The 12939-nt window shown below is 34.7% G+C and overlaps 1 protein-coding gene across 1 annotated transcript in view; it reads right to left on the bottom strand.

Moving 5' to 3' along the window:
* Ssu72 (Ssu72 CTD phosphatase) overlaps nucleotides 1-12939 on the bottom strand; it is a 204141-nt gene that overhangs the window by 104553 nt on the left and 86649 nt on the right. The window lies entirely within an intron of this gene.

Genomic DNA, 12939 nt, shown 5'->3' with positions numbered 1-12939 from the left:
ATAGGGGCATTCTTTTTTTTTTTTTAATATATAAATGGGCGCTAAAGATTTCACGTGAGATTGTAAGGCTCTAGGTATGAACTTTGATTGTTTCTTAGACACCCTTTGCTGCTTTTGGCGGGCTTTAGCCTAAGGCCTCTTGCTTTTAAGGGCCTCAGACACGTAGGCATTTATACGTATAATACTCGGAATTCGTTACTAGATCCTTACGTTATATAAACTTATCGAATAGGCAAGACAGCCCACATTTTTGTCTAGGGCCTCACACTGCTATGGGCCTGAAATATAGATATACTCTTGTCGATTCTTCTAGTACTAGATAGGATCCTAGGTTTTGTATATGGTCCATACATTGTATAAGCTAATTTTCAATTTTAGATGTAGGTTACTTATAGGATCTCGCGCTTTTTAAGGCCTTAAACACGTAATTATGTACTGTACATGCTTATCGATATACGAGTATTTACTGTACTCAGAACACAGTACTAGATAGGATTCTACATCTTGTACACTTAATGTATAAACTGTGACTACACAGGCAGCAAAGGCCTCACGCTTTTAAGGGCCTCGAATACTCAGAAATGCACGCTTGTTTCTAGTCCAATACTCAGAATTTAGTACTGCATTAAGTATTGATAAGGCCTTAAACTCAAGGGTTTAGCGTAGGGCCTCGCTCTTTTAGAGGTCATACCACGTACTGTACATATCATAAACGCGCATGATAGGGCCTTATATTACATAAATTCAAGTTTTCTTTACAAGTTTTATCTAGGGCCTGCTCTTCAGAGGCCCTTATCAATGTTTGTAATTCTGTACTAAACCTTGTACAATATCAAATAGTGCGTGATAAGGACCTCAGTCAATGCGGCATTCGAAATTCAATACAGATAGGCTCCTTATATAAAAGGGCCTCGCAAGTACACGTAGGGCCTCGTATGCCCTAGCAGGCTATACCAACTAGTTAATAAGCTTAAATATTAAAAAATACAATGCAGGACGTGAAGGAATCGTTAAATTTCCTTTAAAAAAAAGGGGGTGAAAGAGACTTTCGTGTTTACACTTTTCTTCCAAAAAAAGTCGTTTTCCTTGAATAGTTTGATCCTTATAAAGTGATTTAATGTGATTTTTTTTTCTTTTTAAATAATTAACCTGCGCTAAACACCGCACGAGTTATGAGTCATAAAGTTATAGTACCTACGACCTAATTTGTTATAATTTTCAATTTCGAAACGATGTCAACGTCATTGTAAGGCCTTATTTTAAAGCCCTATTCTTATAGAAATTTGATTAAACAAGCCGAAAATCGTCATTAAAAATTGGATGTAAGGCTGATAAATTATTCATAAAGACGGGATCTATCTATCAATGTCAATAGCTTAGAGGGCACAATCCCATTTGACCTTATCGGAACCCCTTCTAAGCCGTGACCCAATTCAAAGAGTGTAGGTGTCTGGTGGTAATTATAATTGTAGATTAACAGCAAATGATGCACTTAAATGTACAACCTGCTGTGGTACTACTACCTTCTAAATAAGGACAGAGCGGGATAGGTCCTTTATTCTTGGCATCTTACAGGGGTCTAGTGATGTTGAGATCTTAATTATGTTGTATACTGTAATTTAGGATAATTAAAACCCCTAATTTCACTTACTCTTTATTATCTAGGATGGATTCCTCTTGGTGCTAAGGGCTCTAATTATCTTAACTTGTGTTTCTATTTAGATTATTCTCTATAATTGAAGAGGTAAGTGAGGTTCTAAGGTGGAAAAAAACACTAAAAATCCCCCAAAATAAACGAAAAGGAGACATTTTTGGGTCGATTAATTCACTTTAAAATCGAATTTTAAAGTCATTCTAGTGTACAAGAGGTTAAAAGAAGGACATACTCGGTCCTTTTTATGAGGTCCTTTGCACCAATTACCAAATGTTTATCGAGATGAGGGACAATGGTGTCTAATTACAGACCAATAGCCCCACCTTTGCCCTAGGAGATTCTTCTAAACCCCAGCTGCACTCAATAACTTCAATTGTATTCTTAGAAAAGTTCTAAGCTCGTACGCTTTTAAATATAATTTTCACCATATGAAACCTCATCTGGACGATTTTTAACCTATTTTATACCCTAAACAAATGTAAAAATTTCTTAAATTTAGCGAATTTTAGTTAATGAATGCTGCTTACAGAAGCAGGAAGTAGCCTACAGGGATGGCTGCAATTAAAACATTCTTTCTTTCTTTGTTGGTGTGAAATAGTTAAGACCTCCTCTGTGATAAGAACCGTTTTCAATGTCAGTTTTAAAATTTATATTATTTTCTATGTGACAGGATGAATTAACCCTTTGAATTCCTTAAAGAAATTCATACTGGTGAGGTGTAACTTACACTCAACATCCTCCCTTATGTATAGTCTGTAGCATGGCCACTTTTGTTTTTACATTCCTCTGCTGCTAGTTGACAGAATTACGAGTCCTTTACAAAAAAATAAGGCTTTTAGAGGAATGGAGTATTGTTTTTACATTCCTCTACTGACAGAATGAATCCTTTATGAGTCCTTTATAAAAATAGGACCTTCAGAGGGGTGGAGAATGAGTCCATTATTAAAAAAATAGGGTCTTCAGAGGGGTGGAGTATATTCTTTACTTTACACTTCGGTCCATTTTTAGTTATAAGAACATAGAAAAATAAAAGGAGCGACGATTAATTGCTTACATAAATGAACACATGTGTTATTCATGTGGGTTGGGATTTGGGTTTCTTTGTATAGAAACCCCATAGGAAGTTCCGCCATTTTGACTACAGGGTGGAGAGTGAAGCGTGGGAGCTCACCACCCTCTTAGCACCTCCTGGACAAGGACAGCTACTGGAGATGACTCCTACACTTTATACAACTCATATATCTTTCTCAAATACGGTACGGGCAAGGTCATATGACTGTAGTTTTTGGATAGATGGAACAAACACTTCCTTTTTTTTCATCATTTCTATATTTACAAAGCTAAGAATTGATTAAAAAACACTTGAACAAAGATAAACAGAGCTGGGAATGTATCAAAGTCTTGGTGATTCTGGAGTAAAATCATTGAAAATTTTTTTATTTTTAATTCGTTTTAAAGCTAAAAAGTTAATAAATTTTGTCTGTATTTAATGGAATTTTAATTATTTTAAATAGTATACATTTCATAAATTAAAACAATTGTATAAAAATTCTAAATTAGTTTCCTTCATTAAACAAATCTGTTTCCCACAGAGACTATTGAAACATCAGTTTTAATAGTTTATGAGGGAAACAGTGACGTTCCTGCTTTAGTTTTAATAGTCTATGAGGGAAAGAGTGAAGTTCTTGCTTCAGTTTACAAATTACAGTTTATTACAGTCTTAAATAATTCAATAAATATTAAATTAATTATATATATATATATATATATATCAATTTTTAAGAGAAATGTTTAGATCCTGATAGGAGAACAATTCTAAAAGGTCCTACTGGTCTCCTCTATCTTCCTAAAAACATGTATCATAATGTGGATAGAAAGGCCATTTGGTCCAGGCCCCAAACACGAAAGGGCATTTGGCTATTATTTATTTATTTATATATATTTAAGCATTTTGATCGGGGCTTAGATCTATCTCAACCCTCTCAGGCTATGTAAATGTTAAATTTTTATACAATTATTATAATAAAAGTATCTTTTACAGTCACATCATCAATCAAATAATGATATAAACTACAAATATAATTATTAATAAAATAATTTATAAATATTTATATGCAGAATATAATTATATATGATTAATCAATTGAGTATGTAGTCATATGACCTTGCTCTCTCCGTATTTGAGAATGAAATCCTTCAAGGATACTTTAAAAGAAGGAGAAAAATGTCTACAGACTACCTTCATTGGGAATTCCTGTGAAAGTAGTTCAAGTTTTCTTTGTTAATTTGACTTTAAATTAATTAAAGACAGGCCTAGGACCGTTACAGCTGTAATCCCTAGGCCCAATTTCACTTTGTTCGAGTCCAGATGAAGGGAAACCAGCACTAAAAGGCCCTGTTGGCTCTCCTCCGACACTTCCCTTCTTTAAATTGTATGAATAAAATTAATTACAGCAGATTTTCATATTACTTTTATATGTTTTAGGGCCTCAGGTACGGAGAGGCTCCAAGGATTCTCATTTAATTGAATGTAATGTGAACTCTCATTAAATATTCAATTAAATTTGCTTACTGATTATACTCAACAGAAAGGACTGGAAGGAGGGAGGCCAGCGAGACCATTTAGCAGGGGCCTTAGTATAGGCCCCTGCTAAATGGCTCCAAAATTTATTGTTCTATACGAGAAAAATGACAGGAGTTTTTATGGTGAGCTAAGAAAATATTTATTTATGGATTTCAGAAGTTGATGAGGCCTTCCATTTGTGACTATTTAGGGCCCTCTAAGGCCTAATAAAAGGGTAAATTAAGGCTTTATTATGCACACAAAACCACGTGTATGTGTAATCGAGTAACCTTTGAAACATTGCCCCCCTGTATAAAATTACACGTAAGTCATCTTGCCCCCTATTGTATCTCATGCATGCTTGATCCATAAACGTTCATTATTATCCTATAAACCTGTCATAGTGTAACAAATTACGATATTTGCTGTTGTTTAAACAGTGAACTCATATCACATAATGGGGGGAGAGATTTAAAGTTTTATTGCGGAGTGCTATCAACGTTATATGCGGGTAAGCGTTAAATTTTTATACAGTTCTTATTACATTTATGCCTTTTAGCGTTAGATTATCATTATACAAAGTTATCAGACCATAAAACATAAAATATCTCAAGGGCATGGCTGCTTCGTCATCTTGCCCCGTTCTCTCTTATTTTATAAGTTTTTAATGCTGTTTTTTCTAAATATGGTAAGTAAAACGCTTCCTGATTGGTCGAGAAGAAGGCATGAGCCTTTTTTTCACCTTTTGGATACTTAAAACCCCTAAAATCAGCTGGTAGAACATAAAATATCCCTGCTTCGTCATCTTGCCCCGTTCTCCTCCATTTTATGCTATTTTTTCTAAGTATGGTAAGTTAAACGCTTCCTGATTGGTCTAGAGGAAGGTATGAGCCTTTTTTCCCTCTTTGGACACTTAAAACACCCTAAAAAAAAGATTGCAGCCCCTACAGCAGGTGTTTAGAAACTGAATTGTTAGTTTACTTAAATGGCACGGGAAAGCGATAAATTGCATTTAAAATGACCGTTATAATAGTTAGAAGGAAGTGTAATCAGACAGACGGATGTACTGTAGATAACATCAGCGACGACCGTCAAATCAAACGTCTTCAATCAACAACACGTCAACAACCTCTGAAGTAAGTGTCAAGTCGACGACACAAGATAAATTCACCTTTAATTATATTCATTATGAGTAGACCAAACACAAAAAGGGCCTGCCTAATGAAGCGGGGCCCATTTAGCATTTTCTCAGATGATGGTTGTTATCGAGTTTTCAGAAAGTTTGTTTGAAAGGTAAGAAATTTTTTTCCCTTCTTAAAAAACGAAATATTACACATCAAACATTTAAAAAAAAAGACGGAAAATGAGGACTTAATAAGAGATTAGGGCCCCATTTTACTTTTTACATCACGTGCAGGCATTTTTTAAACATATACATCTAAATATTTAGTTTTTAAGCTTGGTATTCAAAGTCGAGTTACCCAACCGTTAGATCGCGACCCACCAGGACACGTAAATGAGGTTGAAAAACGCAATTTTTACAAATGGTAGGGCCTTTAGAAATAAATTAATTCGGTTTCTAGGGCATAAATTCCTTGGAAAAGACCTTCTAGTGTAGAAAGCCTCAGCTTATCAAGCCTGTTAAAAACATCAATAGCCTATAACCCCCGAAAATTTAAAGTGGGGGGCCCCTTTATAAGGGGTCGAGCGGAACTCCGAAAAGGGATTTTGTTTTTTTTTTTACATTAAGATCCCCCAGCGAAAATAATTGTCTTCCACTCATTAATTTGGCAATGAGAGGTAGAGGTAGTGTGTCGAGGGCACCTCAAGGAATGCGATACAGGAGATAAGGACAGGTAAAGGGGCCCCGGGGGTTCCATTATCAGATTGTCACCCTCGGAAAAATAATACACCTTAAGAGAAGATGAAGAAGGAAAAAAAAAAGAAGGGACGAGGAAGTGTTTATTATGCATGGATTATTTGGTGCACCCCCAAAAGGCATGGGCAGGGATTTAGAAAAATGTTACAGAGGGGGGTTGACAATTTTTGTGTAGTCCTACATTTTCAATATTTGCTAATATGCGGGGACAGGATCTTCTTCTCTACTTAATTTTACATTTTAATAGCTTGTAGATCTTTCTTTCGATAAGGGAGGGTTTAATCAGTAATCAATTAAGGCGAGAGATAAATATTCCCCCTTTTTTTTCTGTGTGTGTGTGTGTGCGCCTGTGTATAGAAGGACCGGTTGAGTTAATTTTGGTGCAGATACCTTCAGATTTATAAGGCATTTTAGAAGGAAAAAATATGTATTTTTGGGGGTTTTTCCCCCTGTTTTATTTGTTCTCTTTAACAGAGTTAATACTTCATAAATATAAAGGGTGTATCCGTAGGATATACGGTAATTTAAAGGAAAAAAACATGTAAAATTAATATACATGATAAGTCATACAATAATTTAACTATAGGAAATTAAATTACTGTATAACTTAGCCTACAGGAAATAGGATTAATTATTTTATAACTTATCCTGGATAGATAGGAAATTATACAGTAATATTAGATGTTAGTAATTTAATTTCCTATCCTAACATTTCCTACAGGATAAGTTATACAATAATTAATCCTATTTCCTATCTACTCTATCCTATACACCTTATTCTATCCTAAGTTATTCAATAATTTAATGTAGAAAAAACCTGCAAAATTAATGCTTATTTTTTAGGAATTGAGGGCATTTCCACTATAATTTAGCTGTTAAATCCATTTAAAAATTGGGGGGAAAATATGTAATTAGGATAACTAATTACCATTCTGTTAGGTTAATTAATTGTCAAATGTTTTCTGTATATATTTTAATTTTATTTAATTTTTCTGTATATTTTTTATTATAAGAAAGACCGAAAAATTTAGTTGATTATTGATTAAATTTGGCGTTGGAATGTATGTCAGATCTCTTCTTAAAATTATCCTGAAATCTTTTTTGAGACATTCGTTAGACACATACAGACAGGCAGACAGACTAATTGCTAATATTTGTCCATTTAATGGCTTAAATTAGCGTAATTAACGGTTAGATGTTATAATTTCAAACAATTTATTTACTATTTTTCAATTTTTATGAAGAAAACTTTGATGTTTTGATCTATTCTTGATTAAATTAGGCGTTAGAGTGTATGTCAGACCTCCGAAATTAACCCGAAAATCTTAAGTTTACAGGCTGAAAAGTTTGAGATATTTAATAACGTACAGACATACGGACGAAGGCTTAATTTTGCTCGTTTAGCCGCCGAGAAGAGATATTAATGCAATTTAAGGGAATAAATATGCACATTTTATTGTTTTATGCGTTAATTTCAAGCTATAATCTTTGGTTCTTCATGATTTTAAAATGAATCCGAGGAGGAAAGATGGATGGAGGATGCTGCAGATGTTTCTGTTGAATAATAAATTAGAAAAGTGATGACAATTTCAATTACATGAACTTTGCCTTTTTTTTATTTCGACTTTTCTCGTCAGGTTTTCCTGCTGAAAAAATAATAAATGGGCTCCTCTCGTTCACTTCTTTAATTAGGAGGCTTCAACCGACTCTTTTTATGATCCTTCTACAGCAATTAATATGGCAGAGGGATAATTAGATATCAGCCTCTTGAGGCCTCCTCTATCGTGTTCAACGGGTTGATATATGCTATTATATGTACTTATATGTAAGTTGTATGCTTTACTTGAGGCCTTGTTTAAAAATATTATTATATCTTTTGATACGTTTGGAATTTGGCCTTCTGAAAGATACTTTCGATTTAATGATTAAGTCTCGATGGAATTTTTTGATTTATCAAAGGTCAGCGCCGTGGTGTCGAGTGAAATATTTGGCCAATGGTTCCTTTAACAACTCCGGGGCTTGAGAAACTTCAAATCGGGCCTTATCCCCTTTCTTAAACGTGGGGCCTCACTTCTTTCCAAAGGCCATAAAAACAGATTTTTCATCGCTTATCAAAAGGGTCCTCTTTTCTGGAACCCCATGCTAAAAAAGGCGTTGTAGGCACCTCTATGTCTGTAGCAATGCATTGCAACCATCATTTATGAGGCGAAAGGTCTTACTGGTTCCCTTCTATCAATATATCTGAAGCAATGCATTGTTTATAATGCGAAAGGTCTTAATGGTACTTTCTGAAGCAACGCATTGCAATCGTTACTTATTATGAAAAAGGCCTTACCTTTCTGTGTATGAAACAACGCATTGTTTATAAGGCAAAAGGCCTTAATGGTACCCTTTTACCTATGTCTGAAGCAGCGCATTGCAGCCATTCTTTATAAGGTCTTTCAGTTCATAAATGATCCATTACTTAGAATTCTAATTACCATATTTTTTTAAAAAATTTTTTCCTGTGAACAAGTAGGTGTCTAATTTATTAATATTTAAAAAATATGAAGATGATTAGGATCATAATTACTGTATTTTTAATACGAACTTCGTTGATTTGGGTTCTGATTTTTATTATTTTATATGTGCCTAATTGGTTAGGATCCTAATTATTAATTCTTGCTATGAAACTGGTTCGTTGGGATCGTATAAAATCTTAGTTATTAACCTCTCTTTTTTTTTTTTTTTTAAATTACGAACTGAATTAATCAAGACACTGCTAAGGGTGCTAATATTTACCATAAAACTGGTTCGTTAGGATTCTACTCACTCGAATTTAATATGAACCTCGACATTTAGGAGCCAAGTTGCAACAATTTTTATTATGAACTCGGTTGATGAGGCTCCTGTTTAGTAAATTTTCGTATGAAAAAGTTCATTAAGCTGCTTACGACGGTCGAACCTCTGAACGACAGCCACTGACGGGGACGTTAAAAAAATTGCCCATTTTCGGAGGTTATTTTGTGTACATGTTTGGTCCGTGAAAAATGCCCGTTATTGCAGGCCTACGCGATTATTTTTAGTGTAAATTTCGCTGTTAGGAACTTATTAATTGTTATTTCATATTATGAACCAATTAGGGCCATCGAGAACCTGTATGGGGCCCGTCGTGGAGCGTGCCCCGTTTGCTATTTTTTTGTACAAATGAAATACATAGAATGTTTCTGTATTAGCAAAAAGCAGCTTTAAAGATTTTATTTTTGTTAGTAGACATTAATTTATAGGGCTATGAACCCCTACGGGCCCTGTAAAAATCTCCAGCCCCCCTTCTGACGGTCTTACTCTTAAACTGGAGTAAGGATCTAATTATCTTATATATAAAATTCTCGTGTCACAATGTTAGTTACCGTACTCCTCCGAAACGGCTTTACCGATTTTTACCAAATTTGATATGCATATTCAGTAGGTCTGAGAATCGGCTACTATCTATTTTTCATACCCCTACACCATCTCCCCCCTTTCAAAAATATATTTATATATAAATTAAGGCTTTTATGTCCAACAGATGGCGCTACCTTCCGACGAACTAAGTTTGCTTTTCTGTCAGGCATTATGCTTTTCTGTGAGAATGGACTGAAGCAGATCATTTTCTATCTATCTATATAAATAATATATAACGTTTGTTTGTTCTTTTCTATGTTGTTTATATTAGTTTTAGTTTACGTTGTTTAGCATCGCGCGTGAGTTCTTTTGTATTTTATTTAAATTTGAAATTGGTTATTCGGAACAGTATTCGAATGTTGTTAGCCTGACGATGGCCATGGAATGGGCCGAAAAACGTTTGTTTATGATTAAAGTTAAAGGTTCTCAGCATCAAGGTGTTGTTGTCTTACAGTGTAATAGAGTCTGAGTGAGGTTAGGAGAATAACTATTAATTATTCCTATTTTATTAAAATTATTACTTAATATAAATATTAATATAAATAAAATATAACGTTCGTTTGTTCCTACCGATTCCTTTGAAATTTTGACACAACGTTGCATTCGAATACGCACGTGTTTTTATATAATATACATGTCGAAATTCCCCCAGTGGGGGGAGATGGACGGGATTAAGGCTTACCGTGAAGAACTCGGCTTCTATTATACTATTTTACATGCGTTTTTTGCGTTTTTAATTGCGTTTTAATAGGTTACGTCAACAGAATATACACTAAAAAGGGATTTTTCGATATTCCCCAGCGGGAAAAGTGACGGGATTAAGGCTTACTGTGAAGAACTCGGCTTTTATTATACTATTTTAGATGCGTTTTTGATTGCGTTTTAATAGGGTACGTCAAGAGAATATACACTAAGAAGGAATTTTTTGAAATTTCCCCCACGGGGGAAGTGTTATACATTTATAATAGATACATTTTGAGCCACAACAACGCGTGGCCGGGTCAGCTAGTTTATTATAAATTTCACTTTAAAATTAATTCGTTAGCATCCAATTTCATATGAACCCTTATTTATACTAGTTAGGAATCTAAATTATTACTGCGTTTACTACTAGGGCCTAACTGTTCCTAACAGGGCCTTACTGACTGACGTAAGTGAATAGGATTTAAATAATTATGGTCCCAACCAATTGTGGTAAATTATGGTTTGGTTAGGACCTAATTAGTAAAACGTGAGCCTTATTTTCTAGTTAAGGCCCTAACAACTAATACTTCTAACTAATTAGATTCAAAGTTTTGATCCTATTTACTAAATTTTACTTTAAAACTAATTCGTTAACATCCTGTTGACGTTACAGACCAACCCACATTAGTTAGACCTACTTACTACGAGCCAATTACTAATCACTAGCGTTTAGTATGACCTTCAGGGACCCAATTAATACTATTCTTACCAAGAATACTAAACGTAGTTAATAAATTTTATTATAAAACTACTCGTTAGTAGCCTGTTTCTTTTATTTTTTTAGTGTAAATCTCACGTGGTAAGTCCCTAGCGTACACTTTAAATTCACTTAGACCGAATCCCGAATTGGACTACTGACGAAATTATCTCATTATCATTCTAATTACTAATGGATCTGTTCGTATAGTCGATTAAGAACCCGTTTATAAAGTTTTCCACTGGAGAATTAGTTAATTAGAAGCGTTAATTAAGATTAAACTCTGTTATTTATTCTACTCTAAATCTTCTTAAAACATAATCCCGAGTTGGACTACTGACGAAATTATCTCATTATCATTCTAATTACTAATGGATCTGTTTGTATTTTCGATTAAGAACCCGCTTATAAAATTTTCCACTGTGGACTTAGCTAATTAGAAGCGTCAATTAGGATTAAGATTGTTTATTTATTCAAGTTTAAATCCATTTAAACAGAATCTCGAATTGGACTACTAACGAAATTATGTGATTAGGATCTTAGCTACTAATGGGCCTGTTTGTACAGTCCATTAAGATCCCGCTTATAAAGTTTTCCACTGTGGACTTAGCTAATTAGGAGCGTTAATTAGGATTAAGATCCTTAGCACGAGCTTGTTGATGCGTGTTGTTATCAATTCCTCAAACCTTGGCACGTTGATTAGCACGTATCGACTGACGTAAGTGTAGAGAATAAACTTTAAGATCTCACAAGGAGAAATTACATCTCAGACAGAATTACGTCATACGTTGACCTCGTCGTCGAGGAAAAGATAAATACGTCTGTGTGATACTACTTCCTTGATAAGAAAACCAATTGGTAACTTTATATCGGCAATTATATTAAGCATAACTCAATTATACGAAACCACGAATTTAATTCGGTTCCTACCTCCAAATTCAATTTTAAAAATAAATAAATAAAAAATCACGCGATTTAACGTAATTATCTTCGATTTTCCGGGTTCCGAGATTTTTTCTTATTTTTTTTTAAATCGGCCAATCAGGTATTTGCTTTTATAATCGGTTTAAAAACGCCTTTAATTTTTTTATAATAGAGATTGTAAGAACGTCTCCTATTGGTCGCCGTTTGTTATTATTTTTTAACGAGTAAATTTAAAATGAGTTATGATTAATTACTACGTAACCAAAGCGAGAAAATTTCGTAATATCCTGTTATTAACTTATTATTCGCAGATCATTATTGTTATAAACGTGAAATCGTCGGGGGTATGTCGCATTGACGTCATCTGGTTGAAGTCACGTGGAAGCGGTTCACGTCATTTTCAGCCATCCTTAGATCGAATCGAATCTCTTTTTATATAATTTTTTTCTCGGTCTCAACGTGAAAATTTGATTTTAAACGAATACAAGGAAGCTGTACTGAGAGACTGATACGAGAGGTTAAAGGTCAAGCCGTTCTAAGAACATTATTAGGGGTCAAAAGCGTGTAAAACTTCGCCACTCGAATCGTTACCTCAAGGTCGAATTTTTATGCAAATTTATTTTTAAAAAATTAAATTAAGTACGATAATAATAGACGATAAAAAGCGAAAATGGTGAAAAGAGAAACGTTCCGTGGGTCAAAAATGTATATTTGGTGCAAACAAGCCTCTTTGTATGGTCACATTCCTTCCCACAATTCAGTTGTAGGCCAAACGGGCAACTGGAAGAATGTGAGTCAGCCCCATTGTTAGCGAAGAGAAGTTCTTCCCTCGTCTAACCTTGACTACCCCCGCCCTATTCCTGGTGCAGGGGAACGTGCTGACGTCATGCCGGGGACCGTGAGAAAAGGGCTGTGGTATGTCGTGTGCCGGGGACAATGCAGCCACGTGGAGGGACCCGATAGCTCTCAATTACCTTGGTTCAGCCATGCAGTACACCGTGAAAAGCAGTCAGGCAAACCGGGGTCACAGCTTTGACACTTTCTCACGACTCCGG

Source organism: Centruroides vittatus, unplaced genomic scaffold (genome assembly GCF_030686945.1).
Source record: "Centruroides vittatus isolate TY-2023 unplaced genomic scaffold, ASM3068694v2 contig_1213, whole genome shotgun sequence".
In the NCBI taxonomy this organism is placed as follows: Eukaryota; Metazoa; Arthropoda; class Arachnida; order Scorpiones; family Buthidae; genus Centruroides; species Centruroides vittatus.
The sequence above is the reverse complement of the archived record's forward strand: the minus strand, read 5'-3'. Positions and strand labels throughout refer to the sequence as shown.